The following is a 23,055-nucleotide window of genomic DNA, read 5'->3' as shown; positions in this document are numbered from 1 at the left end:
ATGTTTTTTTCAATAACTTAAAATGTAAAAACTTTAAAAGCTGAAGATATTTTATTCACTGAGTACTTTTATTAAACATTATCAGATGATTTTCAAGAAAATATAACTAAAATATGATCAAATAATTAAATGAATAGATTTAATTTATGAAATTTTACACTATAGTCCCAAATTTTATATAAAATATTCTATTAATATTCAGCAACAAAGGAACTCAATACTACCATGATGGGATATTTTCCTCATTTAAATTTGATGTCATTGGAAAAATGTGATTATTTCCTCTGAACATGTAGATAGGTACCTATTGTTCATTATGGCTTCTATTTAGGTTGATAGAATAGCAAATTTGCTCAAACACACCTGTGAGATACATGTGTGCCTCTACTGCATCATAGTTTTCTTAATGTAAAACTTTCAATTCTCATCACACAAAAATAATTTAACCCTAAATATTGAATTCTTATCTGACATTGCATAGTCACCACACTATCAGTTATTTCAAAGAAAATTTCTCAAAGTTCAACAATAATTTTATAAATTGTACTTTAAAAAATCAAATCTTTATTCTGATTAGCTGAGTTTCCATTTGAAGTAACTGATAACACTGGCTACCAATCTTGAATCACTTAGCTGATGCAAAAATTTCCAAATGACCAACACAGCTCTAGATTCACATTTTGCATGCACATGGAAAAATATAATAAAAAAATGAGAGAAACCAATTATGCAAACAGATATTTACTTTTAAAGAACAATATTTTTCAGATAAATATTTATGCACAATCTCTGTAGCTGTCTATGGTCAGCTAGAATGTTCTTAAACATTCATATTTGAAGTTCAGAATGATTATTTTTCTGATTTTATCTGACCAATGATATTGTTATGGCCTCCACAGTAGATGGCAAATATCAACAGCAATTTGTGAAAGATATACCTGCATGGTACTTTCTCAGGATACAGAAATTCAACATGTGGTTCTGGTATCCACTGAAGTACAATTTTGAAGTATAATTTTTGAAGTACAGAAAAATGGCTGAAAAGAGAAGAATATTTCTACCACATTAAAATGCATATTTTCTGTCTAAAAGGAATTTCTATAGACAATGGCAGGTCTGCAGGAAATTTCTGGGACCAGATCCACTTGCCAAACTGTACTAGCTCAAGTCTGGATCAATGTTCACTTCAAATACTCAGTTCTCACTATGATGGATTTGTTGATCTTAAATTTAGAAAAAAAAATAAAGTAAAATTCTAGTTACACATTATATATTTAGTTCATTGCTGATAAATGATTTTAATGGAAAATAAAAATGATAAACAAAAGCAAAATAACTGTAGTTTTACATTAAATCATAAAAGCACTCCAAATCACTCTATGGAGTGATTTTCACCTACTGAACTCAGATTGCAGCACATACACTTTATAGCAATACCCTCAATTTATCAACAAGAGTTCCACATGATAGAGTCCTGAAAAAAAAGAGTAAAGGAAGGACTGAAAAAAAAGCTGTCTTGTTTTCCTTTTATATTTATCCATATATTAAAATAGGAAATGTCAGGTATGCATGTCTTATACACACCTGAAATGAAAGTAATGGTCCACCCAAAGAATATCATATTATTTCAGAGCAACATTTGGTTATAATACTCAGTTTAAAAAATAAAGAGAAAAAAATGAAAAGAAAAGAAAAAGAAAACTGCCATACAGGGCTGGAATATAGCTCAGTTGGTAGTGTGCACAAGGCCCTGGGTTCAATCCCCAGCACCAGACACACACACACACACACACACAAAAAAAAAAAAAAAAAAAAAAGAAAAGAAAAGAAGAAGAAGAAGAAGAAGAAGAAGAAGAAGAAGAAAAGAAAAATGCCAGACAAATCTACATCAGAATGTCAAGATAATCAGAACTTGGGAAAATTCCACTCCAGCTGAGATGGATTTATTATTACTTCATTTATTAGGCACAAGTCTTCTGTTCTGTACAAAGAATGAGTATAATATTAATGTAATTTATATATCCTTAATTGACAGATTTCATTTGGCCACAATTATTCTATTTTCTTCACTTTTAAAGCATTTATGTGATTAAGTCTTTGTAGGTGAATAATTTGATATTTATTGAATCTGTTTTCCAATTGTATATTTTTAATTAAGTCTTTCCTATTTGAGTTTATCCAGTTACTCTCACTGGACTTTCTGTGCATTTCTACATGTGAATAATGCTTATTTACTAAATACATGACTGAATATCAGTATCCATTTAGAATCAATTTACATTTACTATTCAGTCTTTAAAATTAATTTTTCTTAATCTCAGCTGACTATGGTAAGCCTTTTATTCAGCTGCCAGTGTTAGGTTCATGAGAACCAACTGGTAACAAAGAAATACAGGAGGGTTCTGGTAGGGATTTCCAAGACTTTCTTCTTTGGAGGAAGTATTTCTACAAACAAGAAGAGTTATTATTATTGTTGTTGCCTCCTTTTTTGCTATCTTTGAATAAAATTGCTTAAGGGCATAGTATCCAAAGGTACTTCAGAATTCACAAAAGTTGTAATCATAACAATGGTGGGACCTGTGCAATGGCAGCATAGATTATTACGAAGAAATTATTGAGTTACTGAAACCACTCTGATACTGCCCAACTCCAGACTTCTTGCAAAATAGAAACATGTGTTTGTTTCTTAATCTATTGTTAAGTTTACTTATTTCAGTCTATAGAATCCTAAATAATATAAATATGTGGATTTTGATACATATAAATAAAATGAAATTTTTAAAATATAATTGAAATAATAAATACTCTGTAAAAAGTATTTCACTCACTTTTAATTATTCATGTTTAAAAGTACTTGAATTCTACTTAAAACATAATATTTGATGAGCACAATATGATTTAGTATGTTTTATTGTTTTTTAAATGCTGGTTTAACATTTCATGATGTAATTCTAAGAGGGCATATTTCTAAGTTTTTTATTTGAAAGTTTGTCCTAACAGCTGTCATGGGGAAAGAAGATTTCTTACTAGAATATTTGAATAAAAAGAAAAACACTTTTAACTTTCCGCACTAAATTCGGGTATTCAATGACTAGTTCCAACTACCTATTATATAAGCACAAATGCTTTTTCTTGAAATTCATTTACAAAACCTCCAGGTAATTATCCTTGAGAACTAATTGGATATAACTGCATGTCTATATAACAACTGGGTACAAAACTGCTATGGTTTGGATTTGGAAAGTTCTCCAAAAGCTCACATGTTAAACGCGCATTATCCAATGCAGCATGGTAACAGAGCTGGAGCTTTAATGCAATGAATGGTTCCTGTCTCTCTCTCCCTCTTGTTCTCCCTCCTTCCTGACTGCTACCAGCTGAGTAGCTTCCCTCTACCTCTCTCTTCTACCATGGTGTTTCTGCCCTGGAGCCAGTGACTACTGACTGAAATCTCTGAACCCTTGAAACACAATAAAGCCTCCTTCAAGTTGTCTATGTCAGGTATTTTGTTCATAGTGATAAAAAGATGTCTAATAAACAACCTCTGAATGTAATTTTTAATTCTTTATTTTGAAAATGTAAAATAGAGTAAATGCTCTGCCTTGAATATTAAGTATATAGAGATGAATTTTTATTTGTAACTTTCTTATGTTTTCTGACAAGAAAATCACTTTAATGATGGAAACATTTTTAAAAATATGTTTTAAAATATCTTCCCTGCAGCATAGTAATTTCCCTTTTTATTTTCTATCAAAAGAAGTTATTTTTCCATTAAACTACCATATTCAGTTGTAAATACTACACAAAATATTTATTTATTTATTTACTCTCCTCCTTTTCTTTTGGAAATGGGAGGTGTGGAGTGCTATTTACTAGATAGCATCTTTTATCATCACACACAAATTTGACTTTTTAATAAAACAAAAATATTTAAGTGCAACAACTCTTTCAAGTAATTTTTCCATTATGTAATATTGGGACTTCTGTGTGATGAAATAAATTTCTTTTTTTTTGTTCATTTTCAATCCTATTACAAAATGTTTTAAAGAAGATATGCTTTAAATGTCTTTTTTTTTTAAACTCCAGTTCCCACATGTGGTATTTTGACCATTTTTGGCTGCAACTTCTCTACTGAAATAGCTTGCCTGTGAATGATGCAGTGAACATATCACAAGTGGTGCTATTTTTGTGACCTTATGAGAAAAAAAATAAAGTCAAAAGCAATTATTTAGTATTAACAAGCATTTTCTAAGATGGCATTATTTTAGTTAAAGCAGTAGTTTTTAAAAAATTTTCTTTGTCTCCTGTGTTTCAAAAATGAAACAAAGGAAGCAGGTTACACAGTTTGTTCAATGTGTCTAAAAAATCCCCATAACTGAGGCATGCTAGAAATATCTATACATTCACTGCACTGAAAAGCACAGCTTTCACTTATACTCTCCTTATACTCACTTGTTCAAAGATTTATTCTGTTTATTTTTAGCATTTTTTTCCAAAGGCATGTACTGAATAAAGAAATGAGAACTGGCTCATTGCTCATTGGCATACCATTTTCTGTGGCCATTCTGAACTTAAAGAAAACTACCAATGCTTTTATTTTTTTTTTCTCCAAAGTTATTTGGAGGTAAGATCTATTCTTCCTATTCTTGTCCCTACTCTAATTCCCCCTCTACCTCCTTCTTCTTCCTTTTCCTGCTCCTAATTATCTTAATCAAGCTCTGAATATGATCATTAAATTAAGTGAAATTGTGTAAAATGGTTATCACAGTCCTAATTTAAAAAAAAAAAAAAATATATATATATATATATATATATATATATATATATATATATAATTTCTTCTTGTTATATGGACACTTGATTCTCAAATACATCCTTAATTGCTATGTCATTGTATTATCACTAGGTAATCCTTTAAACACAGGGTACACTTAAGAAGAAGTTTATGATTAACTAGTGAACCTAAATCCAAATTTCACAGTGACTTCTTAGCAATTTATAAAATTGGTCAAACTTTTCCCAGGTTTCTTTTACTTCTAACAATTTTACTTTGAAATCTGGTTCACAAAGTGCTTGTGTTAGAAGTATACATGACACATCTTTAGGTGTCTTGTTGCTTGCTGATAAATGAATTTGCAGTTTCTATGGATTTTTTTAGGAAAATTTTTAATGTACTTATCTATTTCATAAGCATTAATCTATATGAAACTACATAATATAATATGCAGTATAGTCCAATGATCTATAGTAGAATTCTACAGTCATGAATAAAGTGCAAATATCACAAAATGCTGAAAATAATGAATAGTTGTGAATACACCTGTGAACCTCTACATGTTGAAGGTTGAATATTTTTTAAAGATAATTCACTTGATGGATTGATGGCATCTGGACTATGGTACTGGTAAAAATGCCAGTGTCACTACATATAACAAAGTTAAAATAATTGTTATCACATGAATGGTTTTATTTCCATGCCCAAATGTTTCCTGTTGATCCTGGATCCATCACACTGTTCTATGAAGCTAATATTCTGCTAATATTACATTCAGACTTAATTTTAATGAAATCTAAATAAGGCGAGTTAGCAAGAAATGAACAGTATGGTATGTGTACATCATATATTGATGTTCATGAACGAAGGCCAATCCCTTTTGTTCAAACAAGTTCATGTTCTTTTATAGCAATGATGCACCTATTTGTTTATTTAGAATGTATCCCAGAAAGTAAATGTTATATAGTAGTAAAAATGGCTATAAGATTAACTGTCCCTGTTTCTGGGAACTTTACATATATTTGTCTTAGGAGAAAAAGATTAACATATAATTTACATACAATACAAATTACCTACTTGCAGTAAATTAAATGTTTTCCAATGAAGCCAAAGGACTGTGCTACCATACTACAATCCAATTTTAGAGCATTTGTTCTCCCTAAAAGCCTTAGGTAATCACTAAAATTCTTTATGGGACTGTAGATTTTTCTATTCTGGATACTTTGTACTAATTAAACCATACGATGTGATCTACTCTGACTGGATTTGTTCATTTAGAATAATGTTTTAAAGGCTCATCTGTGTTGTAGCATGCCTGAGTTCTTCCTTTCTTTTATTAATAAATAATGTTTCATTGCATGCATGTAGGACATTTTACTAATTCACTCATGAGTTGGGGAATATTTGAGTTATTCCAATGTACATTACTGCTGTGGTAATTTTTACATGATTTAGTAATTTTTATCCCAGGGAGATGCTACTGCACTATCCATTATTGACTGATCTAGCATGAGGTCTTTATAAAATTTGGAAAATCTAGACTCTTCCACAATGACTTTTAAAAAAAGTCCACTAGTAAATGTAGAGATTTGATGGCCACATCTCCCAACATGTAAATAAAACCACTCTGCAGTGACTGGAACTTATGTTAACATACCAGGAATAGAGATAAAAGATGAAGTAGGCATTTTTGCCATAACTGCTTCCCTGGCTCCAGAACAGAGATGCCAAGCTGTATCATGCTTTCTCATTGATTTGCTGTTCATTTCTTCTTTGAATTTTTTTTTTTTTTGCCAATACATGCTCTTAATTCTTCAACAAAAGCAATTGTTATACAAACAATTATAAAGTTCTCATGTAGAACTAGAAGAATAACCTGAAATCCAATGTAGTAGCAGGATACAAAGTGAGCCTTTCCTTGTTGCCCACTTTATCAGAATTCCAGGGAGATGTAGCCTGCAAGTACCCCAAAGAGCAGAAAATCAATGGCTGTAGGCATCTCACAGTTTTATTATGTTTTGTAAACATGCACATGCATACATGCACCCATATACCAACACCAGAAAACAAAAACAACAACAAAAAAACACAACTTTCCTCTACTTGTTAACTTCCAGCTGTTACAATAAGATGGTAGTGTAGAATCAGGACACTCTTAGACCTAATTCCAATTAATTGAGACCTAATAGACTTAATTCCATTGAGACCTAATGGAATTGGGTCTAAGAATGAGTATTGTGACTTTTTCCTACTCTTATTATGATAGCCTTCCCTACCATAAGGCCAAAGATGGAACTCCAAGAGTTGAATTTGTAGAAAATATGGGTGGCATAATAATTATCTGGACATCTGCTTATACAATGAACTTACATTTCTGCCTTTGATAATCTGGGCAAGAGTAGTGAGTGGAGGGAAGATAATTGCATAGGAAGATGATGACTCACAGAGAAAGGTGAAAGTGGATATTGGAGTTTAGGGAGACTCAAGTGAATGCTGTAGGAATTAGCTTAGCTTCAACCATCTTGCTAGTATTTAAACCAAGAGAGCTGGCAACTGTGGCAAGAGATGTCTGAGAACAAATGTCTGCTCTAACAAGAGAAGGAATTGAAGTTCAAGTCAGAATAGGTCTCCTTCAATGGCATTTACATAGAGGGAACCTACCAGGCTCTCAGAAAGTCACAGAGGATCCTACTTAAGATGCTGCAATATGGCGATCACTGGCTCATCATTCTTGACCATAGAAGCAGTGACAGCTAAGGAAAAGGACAGGTATGGTGACACATGCCTGTAATGCCAACAGCCTGGGAGGCTTAGCCAGGAGAATCATGAGTTCAAAGCCACCCTCAGTAGCAACGAGGAGCTAAGCAACTCAGTGAGATCCTGTCCGAAAAAAAAAAAAAAAAAAGAAGAAAGAAAGAAAAGAAGAAAAAAAAGATACTTTTCTTTTTCCCCACTAGAGGAGTGGGAGTACAACAGTAGTCCACTCATGCTTTGAATATAGCCCTTACTGCCCTGCCTCTGCAACTTATTTTTTAAATGGACAAGTTTCTTTCTCTTCCTCTCTCCCGGCTTCTTGTAATCTCTCCCTGTCCCTAATCTCAGAGTGATAGGATTACCTTTCTTCCCCATTTTAGGCAGATTTATCTGTCCTTGAGCACACACCCATCATAGGAAAGAAGTAATCCAGATTTGGAGGAGGCACCAGAAGATCTCAGAAATGAGTGTCTCCCAAAGTAACAAGTAAATTACAACTCAAGGTAGGACCTGTGAAATGTAGCCTTTGAATCACCTCTTTAAAAGCCCCCTGTTCATCCATGAAAGTTGGGTGGCACTTATTACCCAGGGTAGTGGTGTTGAGAGGTATTAAGAGATGGTGGAATCTTTAAGAGATGAGCCCTAGTGGGAGGGCTTTGGGCATTGAAGGAATATACTTGAAGGGGATAGTGGGACCCTGACCCCTTTCTCTTTCTGTCTATAACTTCCAAACCATGGGGTGAGTGCTTTTGTGTCACGTCATGCTCCTACCATGCAGGCTCAACACAACAGTGACAACTGAACATGGACTGCAACCTCCCAAACTATGAGTCAAAATAAAATTCTCTTCTTAAAAAATTAAATAAATAGAATAAAATCCACCTCTGATGGGCAGAATCACAGCCTCTGGGACAAGAGACCCCCATGTTTCTCCTTTGCTAGCAGAGCAATAAAACTATTTTTTTAAAAAACTGTGTCCTCCCTATTGGATTTGCCTGTAGGACAAGGAATGATCTTTCAGTAACAGGAGGAGATTTGGAAGAACAGATCCTAATCCCTTAGGCCCAAGCCCAACAACCCAGAGAGAAAAGGAGATGAGCAATAAATTAGATATGTAATTGAGACTTTATTCTAGATAGAATTGTTAGAGAAATTAAACAAGAAATAAAATCATTGCAAATTTAGATTATCCAGTGAGTTAGTTATATATGCAGAATATTCCTGTCATTCTTAGTACTAGCAGATAAAACATATCCAAATGTGTGGGTATGTGTTTATTTCTGCAGAGGAAGGGACTAGATTTCACAAATGTGTGGAAAATCATAGACTTTGAGACCTGAGAGAGATCAGAGGCAATCTCTTCCAAGTACTCCAGTAAGGTAATGAGGAAACACTCTGCCAAGGACACTGAGGCTTCTGAAAGTCATTTGGTGCCTCTCACAGGAAGGGTCAGAACTCACACTGTATCTTCATTCCCTGCAATTTCCCCTTAGTTTTGTTTTATAAACGTTGCCCATTGTCAGAGAAATTCCTTCAAGAAACTATGAAATAAAACTCCTTTTTTTTGGAATGAATCATAATTTGTCTCCTAACCCATATCTTGCTAGGCAAAGTGCTAAATGAATAGGTGAAAACTCTGATCTATTCTCAGCATTAGCAAATCTTTGCAAGTTCTTCTGCTGTATGCTTAGAATGTGCTCATTTCCATGTAAATAGGGAGTATCATTTGGCCTACAGGACTTGGCTTCAATATCTCACTTTGCACAGATTGGATGGTTACTCTTTCATCATGAAGGATTTTCACTCTTCTTTACTTGTTTTGGACTGGTTTTGTGATTACTTTATAACATGCTGCTGACATCTAAGCACAAGAGGCATCAGGGGAGGCATCCTGAGCAGTCTGCACCAGTTTATCATAAAGACGAAAATGTTTAAAAGTATTATTAAATAAAATATTTATAATGTTGATGACAAATATCTAAACTTTTCATTGTTTGCATGATTTTAGATACAATTTTTATAACATATAGGAGATTTTTGTCTTTTAAACACTGTAGTCAACCTGCATTCTCTTATTAAAGTCCACATTTTAAGATATAAGGGCATCATCTTTATTGCTATACTGTATAATATGTAATTGACTTACGAATGAAACAACTTAGTATCACAAAATTTTTGCAATTTTTATAAGTAACTGTTAAGGATATGGTAGTTGCTACTATAGGCTCCATAATGCTCAGATACTCCTAAGAGTCTTCTTGACTGTAAGAGGTTATATAGTTGATTCCAAATCAAAGAGTGATTTGTTTCTAAAATTTCATATGGCTACCACTCAAAAGGCAACAAAACAAAACTGAGCTCATGCTTTAGATAAGTTTGATTCATCCCTCAGACTCCAGTTAGCAAAGGCATTAAAAGGAGGATGATGAAGAGCAGAGTGGGCTATATAGGAGGAAGTCACTCCAAAAAGCCAAAGCAGAGGAGAAGAAATTCAGGAGAAATGTAACAAGAGGAGGGTTAGGTAGTAGGAGGAGAACAGGCCATGAGAGAAGAATGGGAGAAGGAAGGAAGGAAGAGGGAAGAGGACAATGAAATTATAACAGCACAGAAGAGTCTCCCAGGAATCTGAGAAGCCTTGAATAGGTCTCTTAGCTCCCCAGGCCCAGTCTATCTATAGAATTCAAGAATTTAGAGATAGGAAAGGCAACAATTTTTGAATATTAGATATTCCTTGGGTTGAATAATAGATATTTTTCATTGCCTATTATTTTTAAGACTTCAATCTGGCAAAATGTTTGATTAAAAGCTTCACATTTTAAATTTTAGAATACACATTTAAAATGTTATTCCTCCCTAAAAACATGTTGAATTCATTTTAAAACAAAATGTGATTACAGCAACTCTCTTTTGCAAGTCAACAGTATTTCACTTAATGTTCCATTTCATGAGGTATTCCTCGAAGACCATTTTTTAAAATCAAATTATTTATTTATTCTAATTTGTTACACATGACAGCAGAATGCAATTCATTTCATGTTACACATATAGAGCACAATTTTTCAGGTTTCTGGCTCTATGCAAAGTATTTTTACACCCTTCATGTCTTCACACATGTACTTAGGGTAATGATTAATGCAACGCTTTCCTGTGCTGTAGAATTCAGGGAATCATTGTTGTTTCATTACATTCCCATGAAAAATTTTCTAGGAAGCATTTGTTTTTTTTCAAGTTTGCTTCCTGAATTATAAACTGAACAGTATTAGAAAATCTTTACACACATATCTGTGTGCATAGTATCTATTATTTCCTTAGCATTGATTTTGTGAAGAAAATCCAAGCAAATGAGTTTGTGAGTAATAAGTCGTATTACTCATCAAATTTTCCCTCAAAAAGTTACTGATTTACAATCCTAGCAGTATATAAAATGGCCCAATGGTAGGAGCTTCTGTATTTTTCTATAATTAATGAACTATTTTACTTACCTAAATGATATGCAATTGGAGAAAAATGTGTTGAAGATTAAAGGAGGCTGTAATAATAGAAATGAGATCAAAGAGTAAAAAATTCTCTCTATGAATGATTTTCTTTAAATTCCTTAAATAATGTTCTAAAGACACTGTAATTGTTTGGATGGGAAGAACTGATTATTAGTACTGAAGCAAGGTCAATAGACTTAAAAAACTGCTTCTATTTGATTAAAGGCCTTGCTTTTTTCTTCCCCTCTGAGATCTGCATATTATCAACAAATTACTTGCGGTGTTACATGGATGATGATCTTCTGCCCAAATTATCCAAATTATCTCTTTCACCTGCTTTGCTGTATATTTCATGAGTAACAGCTTCAGTTTAGGAAAGGTCCTATTAAGCTCTTTAGGTATAGAACAGTGATTCTACCTGCTTTCAAATGAAACTCATAAATTATTTTTATATATTTACTACATAGTAAATGCAGGAAGCATAGTAAGTAATTTTAGTACCATCAGAACAATTAAAACACAGCCATACAGATTGCATTTTAAATTTATACAATGGTAACTAAGTAAAATCAAGTCAGTTGATTTCTGAGAGTGTCATGTTCCTGAACAATATACAGAAGAGCCAAATCTGGACTTATGTAATTGACAAAATAAAATTATTATTCACAATATTTCAATTGTTAATGATTCCTTAAGTTTGATTCTAAAAAAATGCTTAGGTGTCATAAATAAATATGCCAAAGTTTTGATATTTGACCATGTCAAAACAATTAATAAATTAATATTGATAGAAACTCTTTTAATATTTACTCAGCTTCTCTTTGCTCTTTCAAAATTTCCTCAGTCTATTCATTTTATCTATTTTAGCATCCCATCAGTAGCTTAATATTCAAACCTAAAATAATCAGCTTGAATCTTATAAATTATGTTTTAAAATGGAATTTACCTGGGAAATGAAAACTGACTTTTAGGAAGCACATGTTCTAGAGAGAGAAAGAAAGAAAAAAAAAAGAGCTAAATTGAAGATGAAGACAGCTTTATAATCAGTTAGCCAAAGATAGAACTGTCCAAGTGAAAAATATCTCTCTGTACTACTGAGAGAATTTTAGAAGATGATGAAATATTTTAGGTAAAATGATTTAAGATAATTGCAGCAGCCAGATTTAATGTAAAGGAAAGGAGAAGATAATAAATGTGAGAAGAAATTGTGGAATGGCTCATGATTAGAAAATAAGACAGATTTGAGACCTTGTTTGTGCTGTATGATTATTTTTTCTGCATTATTTAGATATTTAATTTTAGTCTTTAAAATTAAAAAAATCATTTAAATAGTATTTATTTTTTTATGTTTTAATGAATGGGTGGGATATTATTGCCAATTCCTTAGCACTAAATTTTGATTATAACAGAAAATAATATGACTACATTGGAAAGTCATTGCATGTATGAAAAAATAAGTTTTCCCTGATTTATATCTAGGCATATTTTTTCTCTTTGTACATAGATAAGATTCTCTGAGGCACTCATGAATATTTTGGCACCTCCCATGGGGGTCTGACATTTCAATATTTCCTGCTGTTCTTGAGAAGGAAGCATTTCAAAAAATTAAAAGTACTGATAAGCAAACCCTTCATTAATAAAGTAGACTATTAAGTTTGCAGCTCCTGTACTTAAAATTTTCCTTATTTCATCTAAAATTAATTTGCAGGTACCATGAACCTTTTTGAAGTCTGAAAAAAAATATGAGATAAAGTTAAGGGCAAGATTAAAAAAAAAAAGATTTCATCTACAGTACATCTCTGCTTTACAGATCATTTTCTCCTTTATTTAATAATTAATGCCAGCTACACCAGCATGTTTAAATCCTCAACAGATAAGAAATAATTAAGTTAACACCACTCAAACTGATATGTAACATCTCAATCAGTGAGAATTTTTAAGTGATAAAAACAAGAATGAAATTATTGGAAGCTGTACTGTAGATTTTTTTTCCCAGCCAAAGTCAAAGGCACATTCATACAGATGCACAGAAGATGACACTTTAATGAAGCTGTTGTATCATTTGCTAAAATGATACTGGCAATGATGGAACAAATACTCAGTGGCATACGGACACCACTCTTCTGGTTTTTGCAGTTAGTTCTAAGTTTGAAAATTAGATCCCTGAATGTTGAACCTCCCCTTGTTTCAACAATATTATCAATACTAAATTACTTAGATGAAATAAAGTGTTTTAATAGTCCCAATCCTCCCCTCCAAGTTCAAGGAGATATAATATACTTGAACAGAGAAAGCTTTCTCTCTCTTCCTTCCTGTGTGCACCTATATGAGAACATGCACATGTGCGTGCTTTTCTTTCTTTTCTCCCTTAATTTGCTGTAGCAGCTATGATTCACTGTGTAACTGTGGAAAACTATATATGTGCCTTTGCCTGTGGATAGCTATATGCTCTAGGGACTGGCATCAGTAAAGGAAAACATCATTAAAATGTTGTCTTCTTGCAAGTGATCACCAGCAAATACACTCATGGCATTATTTTTGACAACTACCTAACATTCAGCTGACCCAGATAATTTGCATAGTTTAACTTGACACCCCTTTGATTTGTGCCTTGTCTAAGAAATGGGGGAAATAATATGAAACATGAAAGTCCACTAAAAACTATAGCAGAGAGCAACCATTTTCTCTTTTAGCTGCAATTGTCTTCATCACCTGACATTCATCAACATCATAAAGCTTAAATTTCAGGAGAGCTTATTTTATGTCTGGAAGATTGTTAAATCCCATTTCCAAATAACTAACACTCCTTGGGATTCCATGAAAAAAAAAATGCAGACATTACAACTTGCTAGCCCAGAGGTTGATTTCTAAGATGACATGGAGTGTGGTTACTCACTTCTGTCCCTAGAGAGAGACTGAAATGTCCATATTAACCCAAAGTCACCACACTACAATATAATCATTGTCTGGAGCCATTAAGCTATTCCTAAGCCAAATTCTCTGTCTAAATTGAGTGACCCAAGGAATACCTTGGAAAATTGCAAGGAGCAGGCTAATATGTGAATGGCAGTGAATCACTGTTGTCTCTGTTTGAGGGCACAGATGAGGGGCAGGGACTGAGCTCTTTGCAAATAGCTAACATCAGGGGTGGCTGATATGCTTGTGATGTGGAGCCACCTAACACCTTGACAGGTCAATTCAATAAACAAGGGCATGGATCAGAGAAAAGGTCAGCATCTTTCTGTGCCCCCACTGCTTGTTCCACAACTCCAACCCCTCAACTTACAACTCAGTTACACTACCCAAAACAATTAGCGTGGAGGATAGATTGGTGTAAGCTCTGTTTTTCCATTTATTCAAGTTCTTTTCCTCCCCATGACTAAATCTTTAGTGATAATTAGTTTAAGTCACTTATTCAATGATCATTGACAATTTCCCCCCAAAGTAACCACAGGGCTGTCAACACCACAAAAAAGTTTTTATTGCACACTGATGTTAGTTGTGGAGGATTGTTTACATGATTATCCCTGTCAATGCCAACCTTGGCCTCATGGGTACCCCAATTTACTTGTCTTCTCACTAACCATGATATTGTGTGTGTATCCTTTTCTTTATATTGGAGATTTCATCTCATTCCTCATCTTATCCTACCTCTTTGCACAATATAGAGCACCATACTGTTTGTCAAGTATGTTTTGAAATAAACCAAACTGTTATTTATTTAATCCACTTATTCATATTTATAAATGATACTAGTAATTTTAATCCAGTATTTTTAACACCTAAACTCAAGAATAATCTCACTCTTTTTCTGAATATATTTAAGGAATTAAAAGTATGAAACCATTACATCAGAAGTCTTCAAAAACTCTCTTGAAATGTAGTTTTCTAAACAAAACAAAACAAACAAAAAAACACTACAGCCCTAGTATATAATATGTTTCTAAAATAATAAGAGGAAGAAATTGTATTGGTAAAGGTTCTCCAAAACAACAACAACAACAAAACAATAGAATCTTGTGTGTGTGTGTGTGTGTGTGTATATATACACATGTAGAAAAAGAAAAAAGAGAGGGAAGGAGAAAGAATATAAGGAACTGGTTTACTTAATGAAAAAAATTTAGGAAGTACAAAGTCATTACAGTCCAAAACTTACCTGGTAAACTTGACATTGCAGTTCAAATCTAAAAATAGTGTAGAGGAAGTACTTTTCTTTCTGAGGAGACCTCAATTCTGCTTTCTCTTAAGTACTCAACTGATGGGTAAGGCCCACCCATCTTATGGAAAACAATCCACTTTACTGGAAATCTAGTGATTTGAATAGATTATTTAGATCTTATCTAAATAATACTCTCACTGCAATATCCAGACTAATATTTGACCAAAAGACCTGGGAACCTGGCCTCTCTAAGTTGACACGTAAATTTAAATATTTTACAAAATATTACAATGAAAATTTCTGAGTTTTTTTTAATGATTCCAGTTGATAAAGAAAAGCCTATAAAACAATTGACTAAAATCCCTCAAAGATGAAGAATTATGCTTTCCAACTGACACTAACCTAGAATTTCTTTTTCCACATCAACTGTTGATGGAAGTTTATGAACATAGGGGAGGTTGGAGTATGCTTGCTTTGGTAAGAAATGAAAATATCTCAGTCCATTTTTCTAATTGCCATTGCTTCCTTGCATGCACCCTAAATCTCCAGAATTGATGGCCCACAGGAAACCTACAAAGTTTTGTGCCTAACTTTAAAAAAGCTCAAATGCCATTTTTTTTTTTTTTTTGGGAAAATCTTTCATAAATACTCCTGCAGGACAGGTCAGATCCTGTCTTCTTCTGCACTTCCATGACATGACATGTACCTTTATTTAAATGACTTTATCCCACTGATTTATATATAAGCCTGTATTCTTCAATACAACTGGGCAAAGTGCTAATTCTTGACTCTCTAGGTGTGGTCCTGAGATAAGCCATATCTACATCATCCTGGAGTTTGTCAGAAATGTGGACTCTCAAGCTTATATCTGACATTCTAAAACACGACTTCCATTTTGACACAATCCCCAATGTCCTTTTATGATATTATAGTTTAATAAACACTCTTATAGATATTTATATTAACAAAAATGACCAAAGTAATATTTCTGAATTAAGGGAACTCATTATGTACTATTACAAGATCATTATCAACTTCTAGGATAGCCGTACTCCCTCTCAAATTGAATATTTGTAAGATCTATTCCATATCCTCAGCATATAAAAACTCCCTTTGGTTTTTATTCCCTCTAAATTCCTGAACAGATATTTTTCTGTATTACAATTTAGATGTCAATTCTACATGCAATTCAAAGTAAACATATATTTCTAAGCCATAATATAAGTCAAAGAAAATTCAATATATATTTTTGTGCCCCCCAACCACAGTTAACCATGTATTATTAAATTCAAAGTGTCTGTGTTGTAGTTTTTGTTGGTGTCATTTTGTTTTCCAATCATGGGGCTTGATCTGTTGGGTAGCCACCAATTCCTCATACATGAGATTGATTGAAGTATCACTTTTTCATACTTCCATGAGACTCTAATGATGTCACATAACATGCAATTTTCTGTTTGCTTCTCTGGGTTACCTCGGGACAGCATGAGAGTAGAAATCACTGTCTCCTATACAAAGTTAAACTAATATCTTATCCAAAACCTGGTCCCTGGTAGATTCTTAATCAATATTTGTTGATTTTGTGAATGAGTGATGAATTCAATTAAATAAATAACAGACACATACTGGAAAAAAAGGGGGAGAGATGGGAAGACATTATTATAGCAACTTTTACAAAATCTGATTATCAAAGTAGGAATTATTTGATGCAAAGGTGTTCTTTTTCCTGTCTCTTAATTAAAACAATCCTACAGGAGAGTTGAATGTTTAGTGTGGGAAATACAAACTTAAAACTGATATGGTGAAATTAAGTTCATTCCATTTCTCAACACCCCTGGCATTGCAATTATCAGGAATCTGGCACTTAAAAACAATTTGTTGCCAATGATATCAGGAGAATGTCACTCTGACTAGATTCACTTCCTTAAGATATTCAAGTCAAGAACTAAACTCAAGAATTTAAATTCTTAATCACAAAAACAATCATTTCCTTAACCCTATTGAAAGAAATTCTTGACCAAAGTTAGAAAAGTGAATTTGATCACGTATTTCCATTTTAATTTTAAGAAACATTGACAGAGTTTGATATTCCTCTCAAGTACTTGCAGGAGGTTTGGTTTAAATATCATTTTTCTTAGTGTTTTAGCTATTATTTTTAAATAAATAGTTTAGCAGCAGGCTATATATTAAATCCTGAAGTACACTGTATTCTTAGCATTTCTGAAAATAAATACAAGTGCATAGAAGAAACATTTATGAAAAGTGACACACTTTCTTATATACTCAGCTGAAAAAACAAAAGTTATTAAAGAAAATAAGAGATGCTTTTTAGTGGAGAAAGATAATGCCCCAAGTAAACATGGATAGGATTAGCTCTTTGAAAGATCTCTGGATCTTGTTATGGTCAGTTTCAGCAGCTCTGGTGACAACTTTAATGATGGATTCATTATGGTATGAGCTACATTGTATAGTACCTCTGAAAGTAAGCACTCGGTATGGAGCTTTGCTGAGAGGACATTCATATGACAACTGCCACTGGGGAATGAATGAGAAAGGACCACAAATCTGCAGGCTTGTAGGGCATGACCAATTTCAGCAAACTTCTTGAGTCAGCTCTGTTCAATGTCTATCTCTAGGCACTCCAGAGATACCCATCATCACTGCTCCTTAGTGCTCAGAGAAATATATTACAAAGGCTACCAAATTATCTTGACCTAATTAACTACATTCAAACTGAGTCAGTGTTTTATGTACTCTAAATTATTGGACTCTCGGGTCTGGCTATTTTCAGCATGGAGTGATGACTTATTATTTTGCACATATGTACTCATACAATTGTAAAAGTATTGAAACATTGGAATTAAATTGTTCTGAGTTTAATAATTTGAAATATTCCCATAGTAAAGACAAGGAAGCTAAGAAATAAAAATAAAGTATTTTAATCAAGTTATACTCAATTCTGAAGAAAACATTCATGGTAGACCATAACATAAAATAGAGGATCAGAGACTTTTTAGCAAGACCAGCACTGCCTGGTATATTTTTTCATTCACAGCAGTGACATCCCTATAGGCTATTCTCACAGTGATGAATGCATAACCCTCAAGGATAGTATCATATAAGTGATTCTGAACCATCAGTCCTCCTCCCTAATGAGAATACCTCCCCCAAAACCATGATATTTATAAATAATTATTTAGTTTAATGTGTGTTGCATTTTATTTGCATATGAACAAAGTGACTTTTTTTCAGAACTCATCATCACTGATCTGTGTTTGCAATTGGATAAAACAATACCTATTTTTATTTCTTGTCACTTACTATGTGAGAATCAAAGTAAGAATTTTCACCCAGAAGATTAGTCTAGTAATTCACAAGATTTTATATTGTGATCTATGTTTTTCATGACTCTACATCCTGAATGAAATTCCCTCAATTTCCTAAGTCATACTTTTCTTCAGTTATGAAAAAAGATATGGAAAGTGCTCTATATTTTTAACTACTTTTTAAGGTTCTGAATGGACATGATTGTGCTTATCTGAATCAAATATATTCCTTCATTTGCAACTCACTATCTTGAAAAAACATATATAACCTTACCTGATTGGAGGATCTTTCCTGGTGGATAATAGACCTAAACTGTTCTGTTCACTCCTTGTTGGGTGACTTTCAGCACAGACATATTACAAATATTTATATTTATAGTTGTATATTTTTTATGAAATTGTAAGCATTCTTAAATTGTTTAAATCTTAATTCTCACAAGTTTTATAAAATTAGCTAAAAGTTTTTCCAATTAAAAGACAAAGAACCCAAAACTTAGAGATTCTAAGTAGCTGACATTGAACACACTGAGACAACCAGAGACAGGATTTAAACTCACACCAGAAAGTTCAATGGTCACGCTTTCTCTCAGGAAGTAGTGATTTGTGATTCACTTGTGCTTTTTGTTAGATTGATGTCTTAGTAAAATTAATAAATCTATCTGCTCCAAATCTGACATTCAGATGTTAGGCCTATAGAATTATATTAATATGTATTTTCTGGAAGATTTTATAATTTGATTCTGATAACTTCTGAAACTTGTTAGTTCTCAAGGTCACATTATATTTAATTCTGTCCTTCAAGGAGCTAAATAACCCTTCCCATTCTGATGTTATTAACTAAGTAAATGAGCAGGTTTTGAGATGATTGATGGAATTATTAAATAGCACTCATCCTAGAACCAACCCCATTAGTCATGTTTCCCAACTCTCATATTGAACTATTTGGACTACCACTCTGAAACAAATTATATACCTATTTATTAGTAATGTAGTAAGTTTCTCACTTTTTCCCAATTGTTTTTAGAAATTGGAATTGCCTACAAAAGCATATTTCAAACTGCAAAAATTTTCTCAAATTTTTATTTAATCGGTGAAATTTGGGGATTAAGCAAAAACTTTCCTAAATATACAGAATTATTAATAACTTATTTAATTACAGTGATTTTAATTTCTTCATAATTTTAGTATTGGTACAGGACAGCATTTGTTTTCTAACGATATGATCCTTAATATTTTATAATATTCTTTGGTGATAGATTGACATAAAAACAAAACCAGACAAATTTCCTCAAATGTTCATTAATTTTTCTGTTTTTCAATTTTAAAAAATCTATATTTAGAATTGGACTCTTTCCCTGAAAGTTCTTTTACTTAAATTTCATACAATTGCAATATATTTTAAGTTTATATATTATGTATTATTTTAAAAATCCACAAACATACCTGGCCAAGATTGTTTATTTTTTCATAAAATACTTGCACTTTTTGTGTAGAAAATCTAATGTGATTTTCACAGTAAAGTAATTCCGGCAAAGAGCAATATCTTTTTATATAAACCATATTTTTCATATTATGAAGATACTTGCAGTATTCAGTTTTCTTGAGAAGCATCAACCCTGCTTGACATAGTTGCTTTTTTGTTGTTATTCTTTATGTTACATTGGTAGGTTTGATTTTCTGCTTTCCTTTTTAATTAGCTAGGACTTCTTGTGACAACATTCTTGTCCAAAATGCATTGGTTCCTATTGTACCTACCATTTGTGCTGCTTAAATAAATTAAACAAAAACAAAACAAAAAACCTGCAGGTTGTTTCGTTCTTTATTTCCTTTCAACTTTTCATTGCAATCTTATAATCATGTTTGTTCTGAAATGATGGCTTCTAAATCAACACATAACATCTTGTCTCTGAAGTTGGATACGAATGTTACCTTGTTTGCCACTACTACAATTAATTTAACCTTCCATGAATTCTGGAGCTATGCTTTTTTTTTTTTTTTTTTTTTTTTTTTTTATTCTAGATGGTACAGAACAAAGGTCGAATTGGGAGCACTATGCTACACCCAATTTAGAATTTAATTAAGCACGAAGTTAAAAGTGAGGGCAGTGCCCAATGAGCTGACAGTTAAAGTTGCGGCTGCCCTAAACCTGATAAGAAAGAAACTGGGAGTTTTAAATTAAGATCACTACCAGCATAGCCCTGGGTTTCGGCAGTGACAAACTGTAGTTACAAATTCCAACAGCCCCTGATGAAAAGCTGTTCTCATTCCCTGATGCTTTATGGGAGAGCTGCAGCTACTTGGAATATTTTTCAAGCAGAAAGCCATCATCATGACAACACCAGAGTAAAAGAGGGCAAAAAAAATTTCTTTCTGGTAGGGAAATAAAGACATCTTAAGCTTGACTTCAAAAGCTCTCTACAGCAAACAGTAGCTGTGGAAATACCGTTTCATCTTTGCCTCTGGGATATTATTAAGCTTTTCTAGTAGCTCTAACTGCAGGAGAAGGGATTACAGAAGTTGCTGCTGTGTAGCTGCCTGCCATACAAATATCTGGAAAAGCTGGGATCATGGATTTGCATTAGAGCCAGTGATTAGCCAACCCCAAGTAACTGACCTGGTAATGAATACCGCAACACACTCCTTTTCACACCATACAAACAAAAACATGCAAGACACTTCCATTTCTTGCTGAAATGTCAAAGATTTCTCTTACGTCAAAGTTTGCAAAACATAACAGGGGCCCGTTCTAGCTGTACCCACTAATAGCAAGCATACTCCAGCAATGCTATTGGCACTGTGGATACTGATGTGTCCCATTTCCATGATAAATCCCTGACTTCAAAGGTCCTAGCTCAATTGTTTAAAAATCCACTAGAAGGTGCAATGACCCATGAGGTACTATTGTATAAACTGTACCATGTTATTTTAACACAGAGAGAAGGAATTCAATAGAAATTAGTAATCAAAGGTGCTTTATTTTTACTGCCTATTTGATATGACTGCACAAAAAATGATTTTTTTTCTCAAAATCATTTTTTATCCAAATGTAACTAGCATCCATTCGATTCAGATGGATTATTTGTTATTTTGAAAAAGGGAAAACAAGCTGATACCATTTTTTAAAATGAGTATACATGTACAGAGAGTGCGTTTAAATATATCATCACAGATTTGTAACTGAAAATGAGTAAAATTTAGTTTCTTAGAATAAATAATAACAAAATTAATTATAGCTACTAAATAATTATTACATGTCTTTACAAATTTTTGTTTTTACAGATTAAAACGTGAAAATGAATCTAAAGTGTAAGCTGCATGCATATGCATTACATTAGTTATGAAAAATGCAACACATTTGGCAGCTAAATTTTTCTTCTCAAGACAAAGAAATATCAGAATATAGAATGACAGACTTAAAATATACAACTGAGATAGAACTGCAATTTATTTTCACACCTAGAGAAAAATTATTTTAAGAAACAGTAACATTAACTTGATTTGATTTTGGCAAGTGCTGGTACATCTGACAACCCACCTATAGACACAATTGATCACAATATATTAAAGCTTTTAAAAAGCATCTAATAATTAATTCTTCACAACAGAAGTTTATTTGTCATGAAAAGTCCTAATTTGTCAATGCAGTTGAAATCATTCTGTGATCATTCTCTGATTCCATGCCTTGTCTGGATTATCAGTGAAGTATATTAGTGTAGTCTCACCATTATTATTTTCCCTAATTCTAATTTTTCTCTAGTCTTTTTTTAAATTGCAATGTATTTTGTAATATCTACAGTCACTAACTAGTAACAGAAATTTTTGATATAGGAGGATTCCATAATAAACCTATCATTTCAAAATTTACACTGTAAATGAATGCCTTTAAACAGAAACATTACAGGCATCTCATCTATTATCTATTTTCTTATTTGAGGCCATACTTAATCATTGAACAGTAAGGTCTTATCGTGCATATGTCTTGATTTTAAGAAAAATTTAAGAAAAAAGTAGCAATTAAAATTTATTTTATTTACTGAAAATATCTGTCTTATATCTACATTTCTTTTTATGCACATTTATCTATCTGTATATCTACATTTCTATCTAATTTGCAAAAATTATGTGGCTCTACAAAAAGACTGAAGTCATTAAAACACTTTTATATTATCACAAGACTGAGGCTTTTATAAAAATTGTTTTCAAAATATAAAGTTTATTCTAATAAATCAGCTGATTTATGAATATCTCTTAAAATATCTTTAAAATGTGTAAATAACTTGAATATTATTGTAAAATATATTCATGTACACTAATTTAAGATAATGAGTAGTATAATAAAATAAAAATTTTTGTGTTGGGGCTAAAATTATTCTATGGTTTTCAAAACAGTTTAAAGTTCTAGGGTTCCTTTCTGAGAAGTAACCATTTGCATTCCATCTCTTGACACGAAGCTTTAAATATCAAAGTGCTTTGATGAATAATAAATACAAATACAATTGAATAAACAATCTGATGCCAGCAAAGAGGCAGATAAATATGCAAAGGAGGTGACTTTGTGTTTTGTTTCTTTAT

Source organism: Marmota monax, unplaced genomic scaffold (genome assembly GCF_021218885.2).
Source record: "Marmota monax isolate L192 unplaced genomic scaffold, Marmota_monax_Labrador192_F-V1.1 WCK01_AAM20220418_F8-fsc00013, whole genome shotgun sequence".
Lineage (NCBI taxonomy): Eukaryota > Metazoa > Chordata > Mammalia > Rodentia > Sciuridae > Marmota > Marmota monax.
This window is presented reverse-complemented; position numbering follows the sequence as displayed.